The following is a 26,195-nucleotide window of genomic DNA, read 5'->3' as shown; positions in this document are numbered from 1 at the left end:
GCACAATGTTTAGTTAACTATTGATTTCATTTAAGTATTAATTTAATAAAGTTACAATGTAATGGTGCAATATCTTAATATAACTAAATGTCTGTTGTAGCCTAACTTCACCTATGAGTCAGAAGATTGAGGTTTTGAGTTCCATTCCAGGACTTGAGCAGACAAAGTAATATTGAGGGAGAACATTGCTAAAGGTGGTGTTTTCTTTTGGATAAGGTACTAAAGCAAGGTGCCACCCTTCCTGCTTGCTGGACACAATAGATCCCACAGCATAGATTTCAGGGAGAGTAGAGGAGTTATCCTTCATGCCCTGGCCAAGATTTGTGATCACAATTGATAGCCTAAAAATAGATTATCTAGTCATCAACACATAACTGTTCTGAGAGCTTGCTGTGAGCAAAGTGTCTACTGAATTTTCTAAACAGTGATTACACTTCAAAGATACTTCACTGGATGTAAAACACATTGAGATTTCTTATGGTCATGGAAGATACTTAACAAATATAAAGCCTCTTTTTTTTTCTAATTTATTTACTGAGGTCTCTTACCTTTCTGACATAATGGCTAATTACTGCAGTAATGCTGAAGCCTCATGGCTACACGTACTTTCTGGTGTTCGTGCATTGGAATGAAACAAGTGGAATTTGGTGACCTTCCTTGAATGGCAACAAATCAGTAGATCTTGTCATTCTCAACCATATGTCAACCAATTAGCCTTGCCGGTGTGTACATCAGGTCAGTTTGTGAATTTGCACCTAAAGTAAAAATTTGTAGAAATCTGAATACTTGTGAATTTTTTGCATAACTCATTTATGTTGGAACTTTTACAGTTTTTAATGCTGGCTTGGTCAAATTGCACCAGGTTTGTTTCGATGTACAGAATTGATGGGAAGTAAAGGCCATTGTGTAAATGTGGAACCCATGCAAAATATGTGAAGAGCAGCATTATACTTTCATCGCTAAAGTTCTGAACCATTCATTACATTGGAGTGTACCATTTTCCACAATGCGTTTTGTAGCATTTTTTATTTTCCAATGATTTTCATGTCAAGGGTAAGACTTGAGGTTTGGAAGGTGTTTGACTGTGGGAAATATCATAGTTGAGGCACAATAATGTTCTCATTCCACGTTTGCACTTCCAGTAATTGTTGCTCAATAGAAATCAAGAGTTGTATCCATTCCAATTTCCTTCTCAAATGTTCATCAGATAAATCCATTCAGCAACCTGTGGAGTCAGATAAACCACTTTTTTGGTCTATTAATGTTGAAAAAGTAATTAAAATTTAACAACATATTTTGAATCCTTTTTTTCAACAGGGATTTTCACCATGTGTATAACATTCAGTTGGATGTAGAACAAGCTTCATTGGTGACATTTTACCATCTGTAACAAAAATTAGAATAATCTCAAATCCAAGACAGTGACCTAGCTTTTGTCAAACAGTATTCTACTTCATAACAATGTCAGGACGTACTCTAACATAAATGCTTCCTGCGCTGTCTCCCAAAAGAAAACAAAAAAAAATTGTGAATTGAAAATAGTTCATGACATTTACTCATATAGCGTATACATTAGTTGCTTTTATACTTCAATCTATTCTAGATAAAAGAGGCTGACAAGTAGCAAGTGATATTCACATAAATATAAAACAATGATTACTTGCAATTAGACGTTCCAACTAACTGTTTTTGGCATTTAATGGCATTACAATCATTGAAACATCCAGCAACAACACGAGTTCACTATTCACTGTGGGATCATAAAGAAGTTGATCACTGCACAGAAAGGTAATTTGGTCCATCATGTCTATGTTGGCTGTCTGTAAAATTAATTGTGCTCATTGCACTGTCACTCTGCATAGACTTGCAACAATTTTCCTTTTGGAAATTCTTGATTAAAACTGCCTCGAACATCTTTGCTTTCCAGATTGAAACCACTCAGTTTACTGGACCAGCCACATACATATTGCGGCTACTTCAATGTGTAAGGCTGGGTATTCTAATGTGAAAGCTGTTGAATTTACATTAAATGTCAAGAGTCCTTCAAACTCTTCCTCCATTATAGTTTGACTTAAAATATCCTAGATCTCAGATTTTGCTTTCACAATTTGCAAGGCTCTTCTTCTTGAATTGTTTTCTATAACTCACGTGGCAATTAGCATCTTATTTCCAGCTATCTTGTGTCATACTATCAAAGACTCAATATAAATGAAAAGCAAAAAACTGGAAATGGAAACAGAAAATTCTGGAAATATCTTAGATCTATCAGAATTGTGGTGAGCATAAATGAGTTATTGTCTCAGACCCTAACTTCGTTAGTTGTTTTAAGCAGGTGTAAAGTGGATATTCCAGGAGAGGATCAGCTGGTCAAACTACTTAGTTTCAAACAAAACAGAATTTATTTACAAGATTAATGATTGAAACGCAATCAACAGAAAACAGAGTACCAAATAACTTAACCTCTCCAAAAACCCAACAGACCACTCCAACTTAATGATGCTGTTCCAAATACTTGCAACAATGCCCATAAACACCCCTTGGTACAAAAGGTAAAATCAAACACAGGGTTTGACAGGATACCAGCCTGGACCTGCTTCTTTGGGTCAAGTAGCTTTTCCATACTACTGCTAAAAAACCAAACCAAGCCAGAGAAAAGCTGAGCTGGGAGAACTGGCCACATCCTTTCATTGTACAAGTTTTCTTTTTAAACTTGAAAGCCTTCTGCCTGAGGTAGTATCTGTTAGTTATTATCAAATTGGCCCTAAAACCCTACAACACCAGACCTTTCGGAGTCTGTGTCATTTACGATCTCTCTGGAAAAAAAAAAGCCAAGGACGGAGTAACTTTGTTAAAGGAACAGCTTTGTCACACCAGTAGGAAACCAGTCCATTAAGGGGCAGAAAGTGTCAGGATGGTTGGAACACTGCCTGACAGTCAGCTCTTCATCTCTTCAGAGGAAAGGATCCCGATTCTGACTGCCCTGAGTGACTGCCTGCCCATGTCCAAACCCTGGACTGATGTTAGAGGCTGCCCTTGACTTACTGTGCCAGGACCCCCTAAACATAAGCTATCCCCCTTGATTGACTATTGACTGTTGTCAGCCATGACAAGCTTCCTGGTTTTGCGTTAGCACTAAATGCCAAGGCAACACAGGAAAAATAAATGGTGAATCTATGTTTGCTGAATTCTAGGACATTGAAGGAATGTAGCTCTTATGAAAATCCTTTGCCAGCTCATATTAACACATGCTCCAACTTCATGCTTCACCTGACACTTACGATGGGCTGACCTCAGGACCCTTGCTGAGGTGAAATAATATGAAGATCTAAGTGTCTATTTATTTTTAAAAAGTACCATTCACACGAAAAAAATTACTACCTTTAATTTAGTGCAACTACATAGTCTCTTATAACCATAAAATTGGAATTAATAGTTCCACTTTAAAGAGTGCATAGCTACTTAAAACAATTAATCAAATTGGAAAACAGGCTTCTATCTGTTCCAGTGGAAAGGTGTGAAATCAGTCATGCTGCACTCATTTAGTCATGGTAACCCTTACAGTTAAGCCAACAGTTTTAAGTGCCTTGATGTTTCTGACAGTGTCCTTTGACAGGTGCTATCAATATTTTTTAGGGTTACCTCAGATTACAACAGGATCCGGACTAGATGGGCCAATGGGCTGAGAAGTGACAGATGGAGTTTAATTCAGATAAATGCATGGTGCTGCATTTTGGGAAAGCAAATCTTAGCAGGACTTATACACTTCATGGTAAGGTCCTAGGGAGTGTTGCTGAACAAAGAGACCTTGAAGTGCAGGTTCATAGCTCCTTGAAAGTGGAGTTGTAGGTAGATAGGATAGTGAAGAAGACGTTTGGTATGCTTTCCTTTATTGGTCAGAGTATTGAGTATAAGAATTAAGCGGTCATATTGCAGCTATACAGGACATTGGTTAGGCCACTGTTGGAATATTGAGTGCAATTCTGGTCTCCTTCCTATTAGAAAGATATTGTGAAACTTGAAAGGGTTCAGAAAAGATTTACAAGGAAGTTACCAGGGTTGGAGGTTTTGAGCTAAAGGGAGAGGCTGAACAGCCTCTTTCATTTATCTCTCCACCCTTCAGGCTCTCTGCCTGTATTCCTGATGAAGGGCTTTTGCCCGAAACGTCGATTTTAATGCTCCTCGGATGCTGCCTGAACTGCTGTGCTTTTACAGCACCACTCTACTCCAGAATCTGGTTTCCAGCATCTGCAGTCATTGTTTTTATCTAGTTGATTTTAATCCTACTGTGAATCCTCTTACAAGGATGCCTGCCTTAAAGAAGTTTTCCTCCTCTTTCTACAAGAATCTCAGGGGGTCCCTTTCCCACTGCAACTCTCAGGTCATTTCCTCTGCCCTGTCGCTCTTACTCTTTGCTACCTTACCCCACCCTCCTCCCTGACCTATCACCTTCATCCCCACCCCCATTCACTTCTTGTACTCTATGCTACTTTCTCCCCACCCAACCCTCCTCTCATTTATCTCTCTACCCTTCAGGCACTCGGTCTGTATTCCTGATGAAGGGCTTTTGCCCGAAACATCAATTTTTACTGCTTCTCGGATGCTGCCTGAACTGCTGTGCTTTTCCAGCACCACTTTACTCCTGAACAGGCTGGGGCTGTTTTCCCTGGAGCGTCGGAGGCTGAGGGGTGACCTTAAAGAGGTTTACAAAATTATGAGGGGCATGGATAGGGTAAATAGGCAAAGTCTTTTCCCTGGGGTCGGGGAGTCCAGAACTAGAGGGCATAGGTTTAAGGTGAGAGGGGAAAGATATGAAAGAGACCTAAGGGGCAACATTTTCATGCAGAGGGTGGTACGTGTATGGAATGAGCTGCCAGAGGAAATGGTGGAGGCTGGTACAATTGCAACATTTAAGAGGCATTTGGATGGGTATATGAATAGGAAGGATTTGAAGGAATATGGGCTGGGTGCTGGCAGGTGGGACTAGATTGAGTTGGAATATCTGGTCGGCATGGATGGGTTGGACTGAAGGGTTTGTTTCCGTGCTGTACATCTCTATGACTTTGATAGGTCATTTTGGCTTTTGGACAGTTGCTTTTGACAGGTCTGTTCACAGTTCCAATTCGCTTGACAGTTAATGACTTTGTGCACATGCATGCCTACTTTTAACTTAATGCTATATTCCAAAGGGTGGGACTTTTGATTTCCAGGGTCGTCTGCCACTTCTGCAATGACAGAGAAGCTTTAAATTGTTAGAATTTGTGAACACAAATCATTTGTCTTTAAAGCTTTCAGACTATGATTAATTTGTTTAATCTTATAATCAGTTTTTTCAGCTTCTTTCAAATATTCCATTTTAAAAATTTATCCAGGTTGTCAGAATTTAGCAGCTATTGATATAGGTCCACTTGTATTTTAGGCTACTGTTTGTGCTTTTTGAAAATAATTTTCGCACATGAAGGTATCAGGATTTAATATCAGATGGTGGAAGCTGAATATCAATATTCAGTATTTTATTAAAGTTGCAACAAATGTCAGCCCTGATGTGTTTTTTTCAATATGCTAACCAACCCAAAGCCATTCATAATTGGAGATGAACACCTCCCACATCCCTCACATATCCCATCATCCCACACAAAATGGAGATATCAAGAAAACGGAACCTGTGTGAATCTTTGTGTGGAAGAAAGAGCTGGTAAATGTAAAAATGAAAAGATTGAAATGTAACATTTGGCATTTATGCTTCTACTGAACATTAAGTACTGTCTCTCCACATCATTAAATACAGAGACCTGGTGTGAACCTATTAATGCAGCCTCTTGTTCCTTTTTAATTATTTATACCTTTCATAACTGGACGTGACAGAACTGCAGAACTTTTACCTGATTTATTCGTTATGAGATAGATTAGCTCTGCCTGTGGTATTCTGCTTCTAATATTTAGTCTTATATTGTCACATTATATTGTAATTTTCACTTTTTATAAGAATGTCACCAATGTATTAATTTTTTAAAAATTATAATGCCGATGATATCAGACCTCAACAAGCCAAATGTTCTTTACTGAAATTAGTTGCTAGAGTACCTGATGAATATTCTCTTTAGAAATAATATAAGATTTGTTGCAAATCCCACATCATTCATTAAATATCACCCACTGAGTCCAAAAAGATTGAAATACATAATTCGCAAACTTTTCAATTGCCTGTATTCTAAAAGCTTTTGCATTCTCAATAAGTGATTATAATGTTAAAATAGGTTCAGAAACAAATCATGTATCTTTAAGTTATACTGATGCATTTGCCTTAATCCTTGGTCGCACACAAATTTGGGGAGATGGAGGATTGAATTCCAGCTCATTTTAAATATTGTTTTTAACCACATCTGACTTTACATAGAGATATACAATTTCAAGTTGCAATAATGTTGTAGGTGGAAGTGATTAACCTCTTGAGGTAGTGAGCTTGATAATGAGGTCTCGTAAAATCACCAAGTAACAGTCAGAAATATTGAATTCAAAATCTTACCCCTTTCAGATAATAGCATAGAGAAATATAATATTTATAAAGATTAATGTGCATTTTATTAGAAAGTATTACTTGTAAATTAATGTAATTAACATTCACTGGCAATCATGTTTGCACTTAAGGAATGGTGGGATATAAACAAATCTTGCAAATTACTGCCCCATTTCCAAACTCCTTTTCCCTTCTGAAGCCCTTGAATATCTTCTTACCTCATAAGTTGATGCCCATTCTATTTGGAATACAATGCTGATTTCCTCCAATCAGTTTTCTGTGTCTGCCACCAGCAACAAAGTAGCTCTTATCAAAGTCATAAATCACATCCTATGTGACTGTGAGAAAAGATAAATTTCCCTCCTTGGTTTTTCTCAGTCTGACTTGAGTAGTTGATGTAATTGATCATACCAACTTCCTCCAAGATCCCTCCGCTACTGCTGAGTTGGGTGGGATGTCTCTCAGTTGGTTCCATTCTTATCTATCTGTTTAATCATGCCATCTTCCCTTACTGTTGTCTCATGGTTAACTCCAGTGCCCTTTGATATCGTTGGGTCTTTTCAACTTCTTATCTACACACCATGCCTCACCCATCTTATCCAAAACTTGCATTAGTTTTCACACATCCATTGACATTAGAGGAGGCAATGGCAGTGGTATTATCACTGGACTGTTAATCCATAGACTCAGGTAATATTCTGGCACCTGGGTTTGAATCCCACTTAGTGGAATTTGAATTCAATAAATATCTGGAATTGAGGATCTAATGACTACTATAAATCCATTGCCAATTGTTGGCAAAACCCATCTGATCCACTAATGTCCTTTAGGGAAGGAAACTGCCATCCTTATCTGGTCTGGCCTACCTGTGTTTCCAGGTCTCGAACAAAGTGGTTGACTCTCAACTGCCCACGGGGCAATTAGGGATGGGCAATAAATGCTGCCAAGCCAGTGACACCCTCATCCTGTTAAAGAATACATAAGAACCAGGAGCAGGAATAGGCAACCTGGTCCTTTGAACCCCCTTCGCCATCCAATAAGACCATGATCTTTTCATGGCCTCAGCTCCATCTACCCGGCCTCTCATCATAACCCTTAATTCCTTTACTGTTCAAAACATTATCTTAGCTTTAAAAACATTCAATGAGGAAACCTCAACTACTTCACTGGCCTTGGAATTCCATTGACAACACTCGAATCTACATCACCACCAGCTGCTTCTGCTATTGTTAAATTATCAGACTGCTGGTCCAACATCCAGTACTGGATGAGCAGAAATTTCTCCCATTTGAATATTGAGACGATTAAAGTCAATATCTTTGATCCTGCTACAATCGCTGATTCCCACCTGCCACCTTCATTTTGTTTCCTTCCAGATAACTGTTTATGACTGATCCAGACTGTTCACAAACTGTGTGCCAAATTTGACCCTGAGTTGAGATTCAGACCACATAGCCGCATTATCATTAAAAACCACGTTTAAACTCTGCTGCCCATGTCCTTACTTGAACCAACTCCTATCTACAAGATGCATTGTAACAACTTGCCAATACTGCTTTACAAGCACTTTCCACAGAAAACCTTTATCACCTAGAAGGACATGGACCACAGTAAGGGAGTTAAAGTGTATGAAGGACAAATAGAAAACTGGAGTTGGGGTCACTATCAGATCAGTCATGTTCTTATCAAGTAAAGGACAGTCTCAAGCAGCCAAATGGTTTGCTTCTATTGTTGTTATTGCTTTTACATTATATGTTCATAGAGGCAGAACATGTTCCCCTCCAAGTCGCAGGAAATCCTGACCTGGAGCTATATCTCTGTTTCTTCACCATCACTTGGTGAAAAACCTGAAATCCCTTTCTAACATCACTCTGGGTGTCTATGCACTCAAATGGAATTCAGCACTTCAAGTATACAGCTCACTACCACCTTCTCCAGGGCAACTAGAGAACTGCAGCAATTGTTCACCTAGTCAGTGATGCTCGAATCCGAAGAAATAAAATGTAAAGCTAACAACACAGCATTGATGAGGCCCTGTCACTTTTAACTCTTTCAGCCCCTTTCTAGTCTTGCACTGTACTTCCCTTGAGGCTAGAATAGAGTTGATATCAGCATTTCAGTAAGTTACGAGTGAGTTGCAGCCAGCCGAAGTAAAATGTCGTGTATCTGGTTCCTCACCAGAGGTGAAATCACAGGTGAATTCAGCTACAGAAGACTCTGACTAACATAGGAATGGAGCAGGAATTGGCCATTCAGCTGATCTCAAATCTGCATTTTCATCCAGACTTGATTATCTTTTACCCCTTGCTTAACAAGAATCTAGCCAGCTCTGCTTTAAAAATATCCAAAGCCTCTGTTCCCATCACCTTTTCTCATGACTCTCTGAGAGAAAAGGTTTCACTAGATCGCTGTTTTAAATAGCCAATGCATGATTTTAATTTAGTGACTCCTAGTTCTATATTACTACGCCCACCATTCCAGTTACTAATCTAGTAAATCTTCTTTGAACTTCCTCCAATTCATCTACATTCTTCCTTTAAGTAAAGTGACTAATACTCTAGATGTGGTCCTCCCAGTGCCCCATATAATTAAATATTACATCCCTATGTTTGTAATCAGTTACGTTCACAATAAGTCATCACTTTCTGTTCACCTTTCTACTTACTTGCTGAACCAGCATACCACCTTTTGTGATTCATGACCAAGAAGATGCAGATCCCACTGCATCTCAGAGCTCAACAATCTCTTACCATTTAGATAATTTGCCACGTTATTTATTATTCTGCCAAAATGGACACTTTCATAATTTCCCACACTAAACTCCAGTTGCCAGATCTTTGTCCACTTGCCCTACCTATCTATGCCTTTTTGGAACCATGATGTGGAAGAGATGGAGTTGGACTGGGGTGGACAAAGTTAACATCACCCAACACCAGGTTATAGTCCAACAGATTTATTTGGAAGCACTAACTTTTGGAGTGCCGCTACTTCTTCATCTGAAGAAGGAGCAACGCTCTGAAATCGAGTGCTTCCAAATAAACCTGTTGGACTATAACGTGGTGTTGGGTGATTTTTAACTTTATCTTTTTGTAGCCTTGATGTTTTTTCTTCACAAATTATTTTTCCATCTATCTTTGTCTTGTCAACTATTTTGACAATAATACCTTCCGCCTTTTCACCTAAGTCGGTTATGTAAATTTTAAGTAGTTGAGGTCTCAACACATTTCTGTGGCACACCATTTTACGTGATATTACAAACACAAACAGAAATTGTTGGAAAACATTAGCAGGTCTGGCAGTATCTGAGAGTTCTGAGGAAGGGTTACTCAACCCGAAATGTTGCTGCTGCCAAACCTACTGAGCTTTACCAGCTTTACCTTTTTTTGCTCCTGATTTACAGCATCTGCAGTTCTTCCTGTTTTTACATTATATTACATCTTGCCAGCCTGAAAAAGACTCAAACCCTAACCAAACGATGCCTGGAGGAAGAACGCCTCATCTTCTGCCTTGGAACCCTCCAATCACACAGCATCAATGTGGATTCCACCTGTTTCCTTATTTCCCCTCCCTCATCTTACCCCAGATCCAACCTTCCAACTCGGCACTGCTTTTATAACCTGTTCTATGTGTCCATCTTCCCTCCCACCTATCTGCTTCGCCCCCCCCTCTCCAACCTAACCCCTACCTTCATCTACCCATTGCACTCTCAGCTACCTTCCCCCCAGCCCCATTCCCCCTCCCATTTATCTCTGCATCCCCTTGGCTCACAAGTCTCATTCCTGATGAAGGTTTTTTGCCAGAAACATTGATTCTCCAGCTCCTTGGATGCTGCCTGACCTGCTGCGCATTCCCAGCATCACACTCTCGACTCTGATCTCCAGCAACTGTAGTCCTCACTTTCTCCTCATTTATGACTATTGTTCCTATTAGCCATCTAGTCTTCTATCTGTGCCAATATGCTACCCTATACACCATAAGCTTTTATTTTCCATCATTGCCTTTGATGTGATGCCTCATCAAATACCTTCTAGAAATCTAAGTATACTACATCCATTGTTACCCCTTAATTCACAGTACATGTTACCCCAGCAGAAAACTCAAAGTAGTTCGTCAAATCTGATTTCCTTTCAAAAAACCATGTTGACTTTGTCTGATACTTTGATCCAAGTGACCTTCTATAATGATAATATATGTTCTGGACACTCCCAATTACACGTCTCTCAGACCCCTTACAAACCCAGGCCTTGATCTCAATCGTCCTTCCAGGACCCAATACTTCTGTCCTGCATGTTGATTGTTTATTCTATTTTTCATTTCTACGTGTTATTCTCTTTTAATAAGGATTGCCTTCTTTTGTGTACCTGCAATGCTAAGCTAACTAATCTATAATTCCTTGAGCATGTTCAGTTTGCCTTCTTAAATATAGGAATTGTGTTAGCTATTCTTGATATTGATTAGAAATCAATATCAAGCCTCAGGCACAACAGACAGATAACAATGGGTTAAACAAAACCTGAAATAACTGGAGAAACCTAGTCGGTCTGGCAGCATCTCCACTACACGATAGCCATTTAAGCTAACAGCCACAACTCCACCCCAGCCCTCACTTTATTGCGTATAATGCAGATGTATTTGTATAGATGCTGAGGGGGAGACATAAAGAGGGAGCACATGCTGCATGAACTATTCTAAACATGGAACATTCTAGCTTCTTTGTTTAAATCTTGATTTCATGATTTAAGAAAAATGAAAAAAAATCAGTGAAATATTATTCCTGTTACTTAATGGTGCAATTGTTTCACATTTCTTCATTATCATATTCCACAGAGCTTCATTAGTTGTTTGTTGAAATTGATCCTTTGTAGCTCTTTGTGTTTATTTTTAGGGCCAATTTTCTTTGGAATTGATCTATAAATAAACAGTGACAGCTTAAATTAATATGATTATTGTGGTTGCTTCTTGCCTTATTCATGTTACAGGTGACACTAACCTGTCCTCTTCTGTGGCACCTTAATTTGTTTCATGTACAATAGACCATGATAAAGGTCACTGATGGAGAAAGGCAATCTCTGCTAATTTGGGATTTATATTCCTCAGTATTTCATTTGTGACAGCTTTATCCTGTGCCATTACACGTTGTGTGCATTTTCTGTCCAAGCAATAACTCAACTGTTGCTTCTTTACAAAATCTTGTTAAGTGGAATGCACATCACTGATTATTTTCTTCCTCTGAAGTTCCAAGTTAATTCCATGAATTAAAATTCTTTTGGTTGTTTCGAAATTAACTGAAAGTCACTGATGCATCATTTAGCAGTTGCAGCATTTCTACGTTCTTATTCTTATTATTATCAATTTGCATTTTCCATAATTGGTTTGGTTGCTTCTAGGGGCAGGTGAAATAAGGGGTAGTTAATCTGTCCAACCTGTAACTGTGGAAATGATACCAGATATGGGATAGTCAGGTTTGTGAGAACGTGCAGTTACAACTCTCATTTAACATAGTTCAAAGACCATGACCATCATCCAGCTCTTTGTTCTAATTCACAATAGGAAAGTCTCTTCTATTAGAAACACTGGCACTTTGAGATTGTCATCAATGGACTCAGCGATGACATGTTTTGCTAACATTCTCTGCATAGGATTGTTCTTTAGTAAATGCCATGATAGAATATCTATCTGACAGTAAGCAATCCTTCCACTCTTGGAACTATTGATGGAAGATGCTGATGGCCCTGTCACTGTGAATGTTTGGTTGCTATGTAGGATGTAGGGAAACTCTTACTGATATCTGACAAGTAATGTAATCAACACTATTGAAAATTTATACATTTTAAGATAGTCCTAGAACATTGTGATAAAATGATGTTAAGGGTGGAATCTTCTGAGCCTCTGAATGATGTGCCTAATGGCAAGAAAATTTGAAAACATTTGTCAGATGGCCAACAAGGAGCTTCTCAACGTGGAAAACAAAACAGCCCATTTGCCAACCAAGTGTTGAACAGCGAGATGAGATTCTCATTAGTGAGTGGGGAGAGGCCAACTTGCATGCATCAACATCTCATTATTACCTTATCATACCTCATTAACATGTGCTTACCCTTTCTCCCAACGATCAAATAGAAACTAGAAGATCATGTTTCCTGATACAACAATCAGAACTATTACCTGGCAACTCTAGCGCGCCACTTGCTGTGCTGGGCTTCATTTGTGGCTACGAGACACCAACATCTCAGGGCATGCACCATGGGCTGTGTCTGCATGCAATCTCCACCCTTGGATTTGGCATCCGAAGCATACCAGTCTCACCACATTATCATGGCACATCTCCATTGCACTTACAGAATGTTCAACGTTCCTCAGTACTGCATCACAGAGAATACTGCCAGCTCTCATTGGAATGCTTCTGCCAGAACATTCAGCTCACAGTGACACATACTCATTTTGTGCGTTGGACAAGACTGCATTTCAGGGCTGCTCACTCATTTGCTGTCTTAGTGCTCACTCACTTTGCACTTAATTCAATGCTCACACCTTACCTTTTGGTGTTTTGCTCCCTTCGCCAGAGCTCAAACTCAAAGTACTTCAGTCTTGCCTAGCTGCCTAGTGCACACACAAAGTCAGGCAGCTTCCCTAGGATGTCAGTAGTCTTTAGTCAAAGAGGTGGGCATGTTAGAGTATGGCATTGTGCTATTGTTAATCTCTATGCAGCACATGCCAGCAGCTTATTCTGCAAATACACTGCATATGCATCAACCAAATGGTCATATTATAAGAGGAGTAGCCCACAGTCAATTCAGGGAGGCTGCAGTCAGTCAGGGAGTCCTGGTATATTCAGTTAAGAGTATCATCCAATCTTGGTTTAGGAGTTTGGAATCTACTTGGGGCAGATACAGTCAGGGGATCCGCTTCACTCCATTCTGCAGGTCCAGTGCAAACATACAGGAGATTTGCACACCTCTTTGACTAAGGACTGCTAACATCCTGGAGAAACAGCCTGACTTTGTCACAAAACCTGTTAGGAAGCTGCACATCAATCAGACAGGACTCAATCATTGGTCAGGAATGATATTTGAAGTCAGTCAGGGGCATGGGCCACAGTCATACCCACGGTCAGTGGAATGGAAGTCAGGGGGCTTTCCAGGGTATCCTGTTGTGTTAGGGTGCTGTTGCAATGCTGGTGATGGAGAGTTTTTGGAGGATTATGGGGAGGGGGGTGAGTCTAGCTACAGGAAAGTGGTGCTGATGGGATTTGTGGTAAGGGCAGAGCAGCAGCTGTCATTGGCCATCCCTCCAAACACCCCTCCCCACAATGAGCCACAGCCCAACCTCATGGATAGACTATGCTGTTGTGGTAGTTGGGAATGTTTTCACTTATGTCTCCTGCTGGGAGCAAAGTTAATTGTTCTGGTGGTAAGCCAAGACCCCTAATTGGTCATTACTTCAGCACATAAGAGCCTTAGTTTTGACCAAGGGCTTTCCTGCACAGAAATTGATTCCTGAGATGATGATAAGAGAAAATAATCAAGTCAGTAAGCATCAGGGAGACATCCTTCCCCTTCTCAGCACCTTACCCACCACATCTATAGAGGGGCTTGTTGGATCATTGTTTGAATTAGGCAAATCTAACAAATCTTTCACAAACATCAATGTGATAATGATCAGAAAATCTGGTTTAGTTTTGCTTGGTGAGGGATGAGATATTGCCAGGGAGAGTGGGGACTCCTCTGCCATGCTATGGGATTTTTTTGGCATCTATTTGATAGGGCAGACAGGGTTTTGGTTTAATGTATGATCTAAAAGACATCACATCCAACAGTTCAGTACTCCCTCAGCACAACACTGGCTGTCAACCTCAATTTTTTTATTTAAGTATACCTACTGGGCCTTGAAAACTCAAACTTCTGAATTTTGATTTGAAACTTAGAACAACCTACTGTGGTACATTTCTAATGACAACAATTTCAGAGAATTGACAAACCTCAAACTTTCTAATTGCTCATAAATTTGGACAATTATTCCATATGAAATGTATTTTGTTTCACATCATATTTGTCATGTTGAGCTTGAAAAAAAGAAGTCAGGCAATTTCCTGAATTCAAAAACGTCTGTTCATATCTCCTATCATCTCCTAGAGATATGAGAGTGCAGGGTACAGATTGTCTGAGTTCCAAGGCAGCATCAAAGCAGTGTGAGGCCCAAATTGATCTCATTAGAAACCTGTGTCGAATGTCTGAAGCATCAGTTCAGCTCTCCAACATAGTTTTGTGCCCCTTAACCTATGCCCCTTTCTGATCTACACCACCTCTAACTCCCATCCTATAATCCCTCATACATCATGTCCCTCATATCACTCATGCCACCTTATGTGCCCATTTTGCTCCCTCATACTCAAATATCCCCTCCATACCTCCACTGTATCCTCATAGCCACCCACCCAAAATCTTCTAAGGACTTTTTGTAAAACATCCTCTGTAAGAATTAACAACACTTCAAACTGAAAAAGAATTTTCCTTTACAAATACTATTCAAGAATGTAAATTCCCTCATCATAAATCTGATGTCCAAACAAATCAGTGCTTACCCATTCAAAATTTGGTGGATAGATAATCTTGTAACTTCCGCCTTGGAACACTTCAACCCCAGGGCATCAATGTGGACTTCACCAGTTTTCTCATTTCCCCTCCGCCCACCTTAACCCAGTTCCAATCTTCCAGCTCAGCACCATCTGAATGACCTGTCCTACCTGCCAATCTCCCTTCCCACCTATCCGCTCCACCCTCCCCTCTGACCTATTACCTCCATCCCCACCCTGTTTTAAAAAATTCTCAAGGTCAAGGACCAGGCTCGCAGGAAAGTAGTCTGACACAGAACAAACAGCCAAGAGGCGAGTCTGCTAGAATATAAGTGTTTTATTCCCCGCAGTGTCCCCACAACCAGTCTCGTACTTACAACGGGTCTGGCTTATACTCACTCTACATGTTACCAAAACTGGGAGCCGTCAGTTCTCGTAGAGCAGTTGCCAACAACCCACGCTCGGCGGTTAAACGTAACCCCGGAGCAGACTCTACCGAACTGGAGACTTCTCCAGCTGATATACCCTTTTCCAGATATAAACATTCATGTGAACAGCAGAGCAAGGCTAAAAAACACATTCCATTCTGGTTACATACAGATAAGAAGATTCACACGGGAAGGTGTATAACAAGATTCACACGGGACCAAGCGACACCTTCCATTTTCGGTTAGATTCACACATGTATTGGGACACAATTTTAACCCTTTCACCACATTCCACTGCTTGGCCCAATACATGTGTTGCATAATGATTCACACATGTATTGGGACATAATTTTACACCACATTCCACTGCTTGACCCAATACATGTGTTACATTATGCCCATATGTATTCTTTCTAACAAGCGCCTATGTACACGCCAAATATACAAGCAAGTCAGGACATTACAGCATGTTAAAATCACCAGGACCGCTACCAGGATCGACAAGGGTGGGAACAGGAATGTCCCCGCAGTGGAGGACATACCACTCAATATGTCCCACCAATGATGAGCTGACTCCACGTCCACTACACGGGCAGCATGTACTACCTCCTGTCCATGTATAAAGGTAGACACCGTAACCTTGGTGACATTGGTTTGATGCTTTCGTAATATCTGCTTAAGCTCCTCGGATCGGTCCAATGCCCGCTTAAACCGATCCAGGGAAATGTTCCAGGGATTCCTCAGCACTTTCCACTGCACCTTGGTAAAGTGGCGAGCACTGCTATAAGTGGTCAACAAATAGGTGTGATTCTGCCAGTGCCACTGATAGACATTTGAGAGGCATCCCGAGAACGGTGCTGAGGGAAGCATAGGATGTGGATTATTGGTAGCCACACAGAGCGTGTGTGGCCCAATCTGCCACATCATGTCCCTTGGAGTCTCAACAGTCCATTCGCACAGGGCCGTTCCCTTAGTCAAGCAAGGGTCCCGATACCTGTCCATCAGTAGGCAAGTTTTCCCCTGATCAGTCTGTTCACAAGCGGACAGATCATAGGTAATATTGGTATCTGGGCTAAACCACTGTCCCCTTGTCTTCAGAAAATAATATCCAGAAGATGTAATCACTGGTAATACATAATATCGACAGACCGTAACAGTGTGGGTTACATTCATGGTAACAAAGTATCCGTTACACATAGTTGCGTTACACCATGTTCGCTCTGGATGGGTTATCATCCACAATTTCTCAGATACATTCCATAGTCCCCTCCACGCCTGTACATTGGGGGATGTTACCACACGCAAAAAGCGTTCTTTCTGTATTTGAGCATGCAACATTTGAATATGACAGGCAGTCCAATTTAACTGAGCCGTAATGTTCTCAAACAGTTCCTGAGTGGCGCCCCAGACATCCAGTTCCCATTGCAGAGATCGTATCATTATTTCAGCTGTCTCTCCTTGAGTCATCATTACGGATGGCATCCACCTTCCAATAGTATGTAGTCCTTGTGAGGTGGCCTGTCCCGTGTTAGATAATTTAGTACGGGTTACCTCAGAGTCAATGGCATTCGAGATACCCATAACAGTTCCTGCGCCTCCCAGCAGGGTGTCGTACCACGCTCGTCGCCGCCTCTTGGTATGACACTCGGGTATGAGGGGCAACTGTACCCGCCAATGAACATCAGTGTGCAGTACCGCCCGGGCCATCTGTTGACAAGTTGACATAATAGGGGCCAACTGTGTTCGATGCGACCGCACGCCCCCCGTGGCACCCCTCTTCGGTGCTGGCCCGCCCCGCGTGGGGTTTAATAACGCCTCAGACGGGGCGTTCGTCGAGGGCAGTACCATTATTAACCACATGAATCGATGACGATTCCGAATATCGGTGGCATTGCGCAGCCACAGATCTTCCCCCCGAGCTGTGACACTCCAATGAGTCCCCGTTGTCCCGCATGTCTGGGTGCGTCGGTCCCACAAACACGTCTTGACTTGGGCATTTACCACCAGGGTGCAATTAGGCGGTATGAACGATATGTCATATTTTTCCCCATCCCGGCGCATGTAGCACTGTGCACACGTGTACAATTGACAGTCGCTGGTGAGAGTCAGAACAACGCACTGCTGACCGGGTTCACATGTAAAGTCGTCCTGCGTCCGTCGCTGGCTACTGGCCTCCCACCGCACCTCATGGCGGGCGACCGGTACCAGCGTCCAGGCCGTGATACCGATGCCCTGGAGTGGCCATCCGATCGCGAACATCGCCAATAGGAGTCGCAATCCCCATGACCACCCCATGTTCAAGGCGGAGGGTCAGCCTGCGGGTGCATAGCAATTACAACATTATTTAGGTCTCACGTAAGTAGCACTGGTTCGCCGGGACGTTTGCCCAGGTCGGGTCTCCGGGGTACATAATGGTGACCAGACTGTCCTTCCCCTGTGCTATGATTTCGGCCGGCCTGGGGGGGCCGGTCGTCTGGCGCACCCATACCTTGGCCCCCTTAGTGTCAGTAGACCCAAATCCCCCCGTCCCACGCTCAGTAACCGTAACGGGAGCTCCCATCTCTTCCACCGTTGTAAGGTTACATGGCTTAATGACCAATTGCGCTATTCTGTCCCCCTTCTGTATCACGTAAGGTTCAGCGGTGATGTTGACCAGGATCACCCCCAACTCCCCTTGGTAGTCTGCGTCAATTACGCCTGCCATCACATCAATCCCCTTTAGTGACAGTCCCGACCGCGGGAGGATATGCCCATAGGTTCCAGGGGGACAAATCAACCCTAACCCGGTCTTAATCACCGTAGGTTTCTGTTGGATCAAAGTCTGGGCAGTTAGTGCTCGTAGGTCCAGTCCAGCCGAAGCCGGCGTGGCCCTTACGGGAATATCAGCTTCCTCAGCGAACTTCCACATTTTAATAGGCTGAGTCTTTGGGGTATCACATACTCGTATCATCCTATTCAAGGGTGTTACCCCATTTCCTAATGGGCGGTTATTAATTTGTTTCACCACCCGAATTAGTTGCTTCCTCCAACCCGTTAAGTCATTGCAACCTCCTGCTTTTCGTAGTGAGGACTTCAGAAGCCCATTCATTCGTTCTATAAGTCCCGCAGCTTGTGGGTGATAGGGTACATGATAAACCCATTCCACGTGGTTATCGTGACCCCACTGCTTTACCGCCCTTCCTGTGAAATGGGAGCCATTGTCACTCTGGACCTGTATGGGCAATCCATAAAATTGTTCAATCAAATCTAAACATCGCAAGGTAGCCTGTTGATTGTTGTGACGACAGGGATGGGCTACCAAAACCCCAGACATAGTGTCCACAGCTGTACATATGTGGTTACATCCTTGTGAGGAGGGTAAGGGACCCACAAAGTCCATTTGCCAGCTCTGTCCCGGACCATCCCCCCGATGGATATGTCCCATCATGTGTTGGGGCACTCCCTGCCGCTGATGTTGACACTGCTCACACTGGTTTACTGCAGTCTTAACATCATCTACCATAAGATCTATTCCTCGGTCTCGAGCCCAGTGCAAGGTTCCTTGCACTCCCCAGTGCCCAGCCTTAAGGTGTGCCCATCTAGCTAGGTCCACTGAGGTGCCCCTTTGCACCATCATGGTTCGGACGATACCATCCACATATCGGTTATGTAGAGCTTCCACATCATTTCGAGAGGTATGGGCATCTACGTGGGTGATGTATATGACCAGGTATTGAGCTTTCTCCCATATATCCTCCCATAACTGTTTACCCCACACTTCCCTATTCTGGATCATCCACTGATTGGCCTGCCAAGTTGGCATCCATTGTGTCATGCCGTTAACCACTGACCACGAGTCAGAGAACAAACAAACTCCCATGACCCCTGCTTGCATGACTACCATATGCACTGCCTTTAATTCTGCCCACTGACTACTTTTTCCCTCCCCTAATTCTTCTAGGGTAGTGCCTTGTTTTGGGTTAAAGGCGGCAGCTTTCCATCTACGCTGTCCCGCTTTCCATTGGGCTGACCCATCTACGAACCAAGCCGTGGCTTGTTCATCCGGGGTCAGTTCATCATACCGTTTTCCCATCTTAACGGGTGATTCCTTGTATTCAATCACCTCAAACCGCTTTTCCCCTTCCTCAGGGGCCTCCGCCACTTGCTCATGTAGGACTGACACTCCTTTCTGTCCAGTCCGCACTCTCTCCGACACATACCATTTCCATTTAATGATGCTGCTCTCTTGGGCAGTTCCTATTCGGTGGGTAGTGGGGTCACTAAGTACCCACGGAAGAATAGGGATAGCTGTTCTCATGATCACTTCATGTCCAATGGTCAGGGCTTCGGTTTCCACCAAGCCCCAGTAGCATGCTAATAACTGTTTCTCAAAGGGGGTATACCGTTCCCCTGCCGGGGGTAATTTTCGGGACCAAAATCCCAGTGGCTTACGGGTCCTTTCCTGTTTTTGCCATAAGCTCCAATTGGCATAATCCCCCTGTGCTGAGACTTGCAGTTCTACAGGTCCTGACTGTATCTTTCCCAAGGATACAGCTTGCTGTATCGCTTGCTTGGCCATTTCAAATGCAGTTTGATGGACCTCCGTCCATTCGAACGCTGCCTTTTTCCTCGTAACTCGATACAAAGGTTTTAAAATTTGTCCTAAATGGGGAATATGCTGTCTCCAGAATCCGAATAACCCAATAAATTGCTGCACGTCCTTCTGGGTGTGAGGGACGGCAAAGACCTGAATCTTATTTTTAGCTTTCGCAGTGATTTCCCTTTCCCCCTTGTTCCACACAATTCCTAAGAATTTTACCGTTTGTGAGGGACCCTGGATTTTGGCTGGGTTGATCTCCCACCCATATCCTCGCATATGTTGAACCAGTTGGTCCAGCAATTCCTGAACCTGCTTCTGACTTGTCCCCTGTATCATCATATCGTCAATATAGTGCGAGATCATCACTTCGTCAGGCACTTTAAAGGCAGCCAAGTGTTCTGCAACTATCCGGTGGCAGATAGTAGGGCTATGCAGATATCCTTGGGGCAGTCGTGTGAACGTGAATTGTCTACCCTCCCAAGTGAATGCGAACTGTTCCTGCCTATCTTCGGGAATAGGAATTGTGAAGAAGGCATTAGCCAAATCAATTACTCCGTACCACACCCCTGGATGATGTTGGATTCGTCCTATAATAGTGACGGCATCCGGGACCGCTGCCGTCAAGGCCGGAGTGTGACGGTTTAGTTGCCGATAATCTACCGTCATCCGCCATGACCCATCGGCTTTATGTACGGGCCATAAGGGGTTATTCCACGCCGTGGTGCATGTCCTAAGCACTCCCGCTTCCAAATAATCCTTAATTGTGGCGGATATTTCTTTATGTCCGCCGGGAATCCTATACTGTCTAAGACTTATTACGCGATCGGCGATCGGGATGGGGAAGGGGTCCATCTTAACCTTTCCCACTAACACCGTCCTACAGCGCAAAGCCATTTTCGTGATTCCAAATTCAAACTTCCCTTGTTGGAGGTGAAGTGTTAAACCGGCCAGAATGTCCATTCCCAGGATCCATTCTCTAACCGGTGTAATGATAATTGAATAAGTTTTAATGGGCATTGTACCTATCTTTAGGGGCAATTGTACTGTTCTTCCTTCAATCAGATTACCTCCCAGCCCAACCAGCGTGACTGGGGTTCCTTTAAACTTATGGGGCGTCCCATAGATTAAGGTGGCCTCCGCCCCTGTGTCCACTAGAGCCATAACGGTTTGGACGGATTTGCGCCAATAGATAGTCAATGATACATGAGGTCGAATGTCGTCTGCTGACCATTGGCTCGTTCGTGGGCAAACCCTTGGGGCTTGGCCCGATTCCTATTGTTCCTCCCATTCATCTTCCCCAGACAGCACTGGGTAAAGACGTTTGCCTCGCCCTTCTTTGTTCTTGCCTTTCTTACTAGGTTTCCGGCCACGCCTATCCACTTTATAACACTCTCGGAGGGGAGGCCGTACCTCCTCCTCCTCCTCGTCCTCCGAGGATTCCCACCGCTGGGAAGTGGAAGTTCTACCCCTTCGAGGCTCATTAACAACCGGACCCCGTGTCTGACATTTTTGTGTTAGTAATTCCACTAGGTCTTCCATAGTGGGTCGGGACTCCGTCTCTACCCGGGACACCTTCAGTCCCTTTCGTCTGCATAAGTCTTTTAATTCCGGTGTAGGTAGGCCATCAATCTCCGATGCTGGGACCTGCGCCCGTATCAAAGCTTGCCACAAAGCACGCCGTGAGGGGCCTTGGTTACTTCCTTGATTAGGGTTTACTTTTCCCCCTGCCCGAGCCTCAGGGCGACGCCCCTCCGTGCCCCCCTGAGAAGCACGGGTTGTGGGTCCCCAATCCCCCAAACCACCCATCTCCCTCATCATACTACGGGCATCTCCTAGGGTTTCTCCCCGTCCACTCAACATTATGGTTAATAACAGTGGTTTATAATGGGGGGGGGCAGTCTTCACTAGATGGTCTCTAGTCTGTCTACTAACATTTGTGTTATCTACCTCGTCCAGCACTCCCAGCAACAGGGCATCCCGCACACACAAACGGGTTAGCCTCTGAACCCCTTCCTTAATCGTTGTCCAAGTTCCTTCCAAGGGGGGCCAATCGGACGGGAAGGGATACTGTTCGGCCACTGCCCTGGCATACATCCCAAATAGGGTCCCCATACTGCGATCTATTACCATATCCTTGGCTTGGTTGCGGTACCCCAGGTCTATAGCAGCATCCTTTGCTAATCCACCAAACTTGGGAGCATCCTGATAGTCTACCTGCACTTGTTGCCCCCCTTCCTCGAGGAGCCGAATTAGCCATAGCTCTAACAGCTCCCCAGGATTACGTCGGGTTTTCTGGGTGATAAACAGCACCTCATCGGTAGTGAAGTCTTCCGTTAATTCAGAGAATTCTGCGGGAGGCTGAGCCCGCGGTAATTCATGCATAATTGCCTCCCCTTGTTCATTCCGTATAGGGTTTCCTTTCTCATCTAACATTACCTCCCGTTGCACTGGGAGACGTCTCTGAACCTGCTTTCTCCTAACCACTGGTTTAGCTTGGAGTACGGGTGGGTCCTCTTCGTACTGATCATCTAAATCTCCCCAAATGTTCCCATCCCAATGATCGATATCCCACCGATCCCCGTTATTTAACTGGGCTACAAACGCCCGTACTTGTACCGGGTCCGGGGTTCGAGGGACCTTCCTTTTCTCTTTCCGTTTCTTAGCAGACAAATACATAATAGTTCGTCCTGCTAGTTCAGTTAATGCTGTCAATTCAGCTTTTAACTTCATAATTTCCTGCCTCAACATAGAGGCATCTCCCAAACTGAGTCCCTGCTCATGTTTCAGGAGGGCTAATTCTGCTTCAGCTTTTTGGCGCTTGTCTGACTGTTGTCTACAAGCCGCCGCACAGGCCCACATCCTCCGCTGTACCCCAGGCAATGGGTTCTTCGGCAGGACTGGGATCCTCTCAAGGGTGGACAGCAGCGACCCTGGGGTTCCTACGCCCTCGGCCTCCCAGTCCTCCGGTCGCCCCCCACCATTTCTCAAACAAACTGCCACGCCATGCCACGGCCCATGCCATCCCGGGACGGTCAGGACCTCCACAGTTTGTTCCTCTGGTTTCTTAGCCTTTTTCCAAAACATTGTTCTGTATCAAAATCTTTCCTCAATTGCGATTGATCCTGCCGACTACGCCAAAATGTTTTAAAAAATTCTCAAGGTCAAGGACCAGGCTCGCAGGAAAGTAGTCTGACACAGAACAAACAGCCAAGAGGCGAGTCTGCTAGAATATAAGTGTTTTATTCCCCGCAGTGTCCCCACAACCAGTCTCGTACTTACAACGGGTCTGGCTTATACTCACTCTACATGTTACCAAAACTGGGAGCCGTCAGTTCTCGTAGAGCGGTTGCCAACAACCCACGCTCGGCGGTTAAACGTAACCCCGGAGCAGACTCTACCGAACTGGAGACTTCTCCAGCTGATATACCCTTTTCCAGATATAAACATTCATGTGAACAGCAGAGCAAGGCTAAAAAACACATTCCATTCTGGTTACATACAGATAAGAAGATTCACACGGGAAGGTGTATAACAAGATTCACACGGGACCAAGCGACACCTTCCATTTTCGGTTAGATTCACACATGTATTGGGACACAATTTTAACCCTTTCACCACACACCCCCATCCACCCATTGTACTCTTTGCTACCTTCTCCCCAGCCCCAAACCCCCCCCCACTTATCTCTTCACCCTGGAGGATCCCCGCCTCCAATCCTGATGAAGGGCTCTTGCCCGAAAGGTCGATTTTCCTGCTCCTCGGGTGCCGCCTGACCTGTTGTGTTTTTCCAGCACCACTGTAATCTAAACTCTCGTTTCCAGCATTTGCAGTCCTCACTTCTGCCTAGATAATCTTGTAACATCCTCCTAAAGTTTTAAATTAAAATGTGAAATTAGCCTTACATAAGCGATTCTGGACCTTTGAAATTCAGCCATTGTTCATATTAATATTTATCTATGTTGCTTTCCATATGTTTGTAAAACTTAAGAAAAGATACTCACCAAACAATTGGCTCTTTTCTCTGTTGCAAAGCAACACGCAATAACTGGTGCCAATCAACTCCAATCTTAGGGTCCTTTTCTTATCTTCTCTTTTATCTGGTGCTGTCTGTCCTGGGATTCTCATCCAAACTGCTCCGTTAGGGGATGCTGACGACCTGTGGTAGGGTCTCCATTTCTCCTGATCCTCTGCAGTGTAATATTCTTGGGTAAACCCCACGCAACGTTATCATCTATAGTTCTTTGCATCATTACTGTTTTTCATTTGCAGCTTTGTACAGCATGACATTTAGATTTAGTTATTAAGATAAAAGAAAACTTACTGGTCAATATCTCTTTAAACTAAACTGATGGTTTGACAATACCTTAAAGCATGATGCCTGCACCCTTCGGTCTGAGTTGTACGTTTGTTTATCATAATAGCATTGCAAAGAAAAGACACTGAAACAAGATTCCTGCAGACATTACCTACTTCCTGCAATTCCACAGAGACACAGAAGTTTCCTGAAAAAGTGTTTACTATTGTATTAATGTCTGTTTCAAATTAATTAGGAGCTTTTATCAAGAGAGGCGTATTTGGAGGTCGTGCTTGAGGATTTTATCTATTTTCAAGTAATATCAGAAGAGGCCCTTGGGGAAGCAGGAAAGAACAGAAAAAGTAAACAGGATGTACAATTCTGAATGTGAATGTCATAGACATTGCTATATAGACATAGTCATAGTGTATTTCTTTCTGTATATGTTTGTGCTCATACAGAAGCTGCTAACTATTTAGCAATAACAATGTTCAAGCTTAAAGTTCATGCAAAGTCAAAACTGTAAAATCAAATACTAAAGAAAATGCTGGGGATACTAGAAATCTGAAATAAAACAAACAAATTTTGGAAATATGCTGAATTTAAAATGGTTAGAAAGATCATAGGTTTTAAATAAGTGAAATAGGAGAGTGTGGAAAACAAACAAAGGAAAAGTCCATGATAAGGTGGAAATAAAGGATCAAATGATAAAAGAGGTTTTGGACCATGGCCAAAGGGAATGGTAATGGGGCAAGTAATGAACAAACAATATGTCCGAAGGATTTTTTAATGATATTTTATAATCTGAATGGCAGATTGATAAATAGTCTGGAAGCAAAAATGCAAAGTATGTGAAAAAGAAAGGAAATAAAATGAGGGACAGGGTGGTTTGCGTTAAATCCCGATAACTGATAGGTGCCGATTTGAAAGATGAGAAGCTGCTCGTCCTGGTTGTGCTGAGCTTCCTTTTTATTTTGGTATCTTTAATTTATTCGATGTGGCTCTAGATTTCTTTGTTATGCGAGTTGAGAAAATCACAGTAAAATTAGTACAAGTGTGAAGAGGAACTATTTCAAATGCATCTTCAATTCATGCTTGTTCCTCCAAAAATAGCAAAGTTAAATAAAATGCTTCCATTATTATTCTTCCATGATCCAGGCTGGGCTCAGAACAGCTTTAATAACCTGGTCTCTGATTTATAATGCACAAATTGAAATCCACAAATCTGATCAATTTCTCCCAACACAATGTGCACCTTCTATAATACACAACAATTGCAATGCCTTTTTGTTTCGTTGATGTGCAGTTTCCCATTCTCCCACAGATTGGGCAGAAACTAAATGGTGAAAATTCCTCACATGATCCTCAGAGCAGGTATCTGGCTACATCAGTTCACCACTTCTCTGAACCTCCATCTGTTACCAACATCTCAGGACCCACTCTATCGGCAGCGACTGCACACATCCATCATCCAGCAGGACCTTCAGATCCTCACTGACAAAACAGAGTGACAATTTCCCTTCATATAACATGCCTGGAGCAAATAACAGGAACCTTGCACAGCAGATGTAGACTATCAGTGTTTGACTGGGTGCACACTGAGGCTTTAAGGATGGTGCCAGTGCCAAGTGTCTTGAGAGATCCGGGCAGGAGTCAATGCCTCCACTTGCAGAGAATGGGAAAACACAATGTCAAGCGACACTATAGAAGCATGACAAATTGGGGAGAAGGCAATTTTGAGAAGATAGCATAAGAAAATTTGTTTGGGCTCATGGACGGAAACCCTCCCTGAAATTCCAGAATTTTAT

General features: G+C 43.0%; 1 protein-coding gene and 1 long non-coding RNA gene across 4 annotated transcripts in view; one reads left to right on the top strand and one right to left on the bottom strand.

Moving 5' to 3' along the window:
* The window catches only part of LOC122553687 (uncharacterized), a 258,177-nt gene that overhangs the window by 94,140 nt on the left and 137,842 nt on the right, over positions 1–26,195 (top strand). Inside the window, exon 1 of one of the 3 annotated variants that reach the window (XM_087989942.1) lies at positions 645–735. The exons of the other annotated variants lie outside the window; for them this stretch is intronic. The gene's annotated coding sequence lies outside the window, so the exon portion shown is untranslated. Of the gene's footprint in view, positions 1–644; positions 736–26,195 lie in introns of those variants that run through there. 3 annotated transcript variants of the gene reach the window in all.
* Positions 519–24,677, bottom strand: LOC122553688 (uncharacterized). The gene is made up of 3 exons (XR_006312791.2): positions 24,457–24,677; positions 24,095–24,362; positions 519–1,384 (listed from the first exon to the last, which is right to left on the bottom strand). It is a non-coding gene; the product is annotated as an uncharacterized LOC122553688 (long non-coding RNA).

This window comes from Chiloscyllium plagiosum, unplaced genomic scaffold (genome assembly GCF_037043375.1).
Source record: "Chiloscyllium plagiosum isolate Xiang-an unplaced genomic scaffold, Cpla_swu_hap1 HiC_scaffold_8, whole genome shotgun sequence".
In the NCBI taxonomy this organism is placed as follows: Eukaryota; Metazoa; Chordata; class Chondrichthyes; order Orectolobiformes; family Hemiscylliidae; genus Chiloscyllium; species Chiloscyllium plagiosum.
The sequence above is the reverse complement of the archived record's forward strand: the minus strand, read 5'-3'. Positions and strand labels throughout refer to the sequence as shown.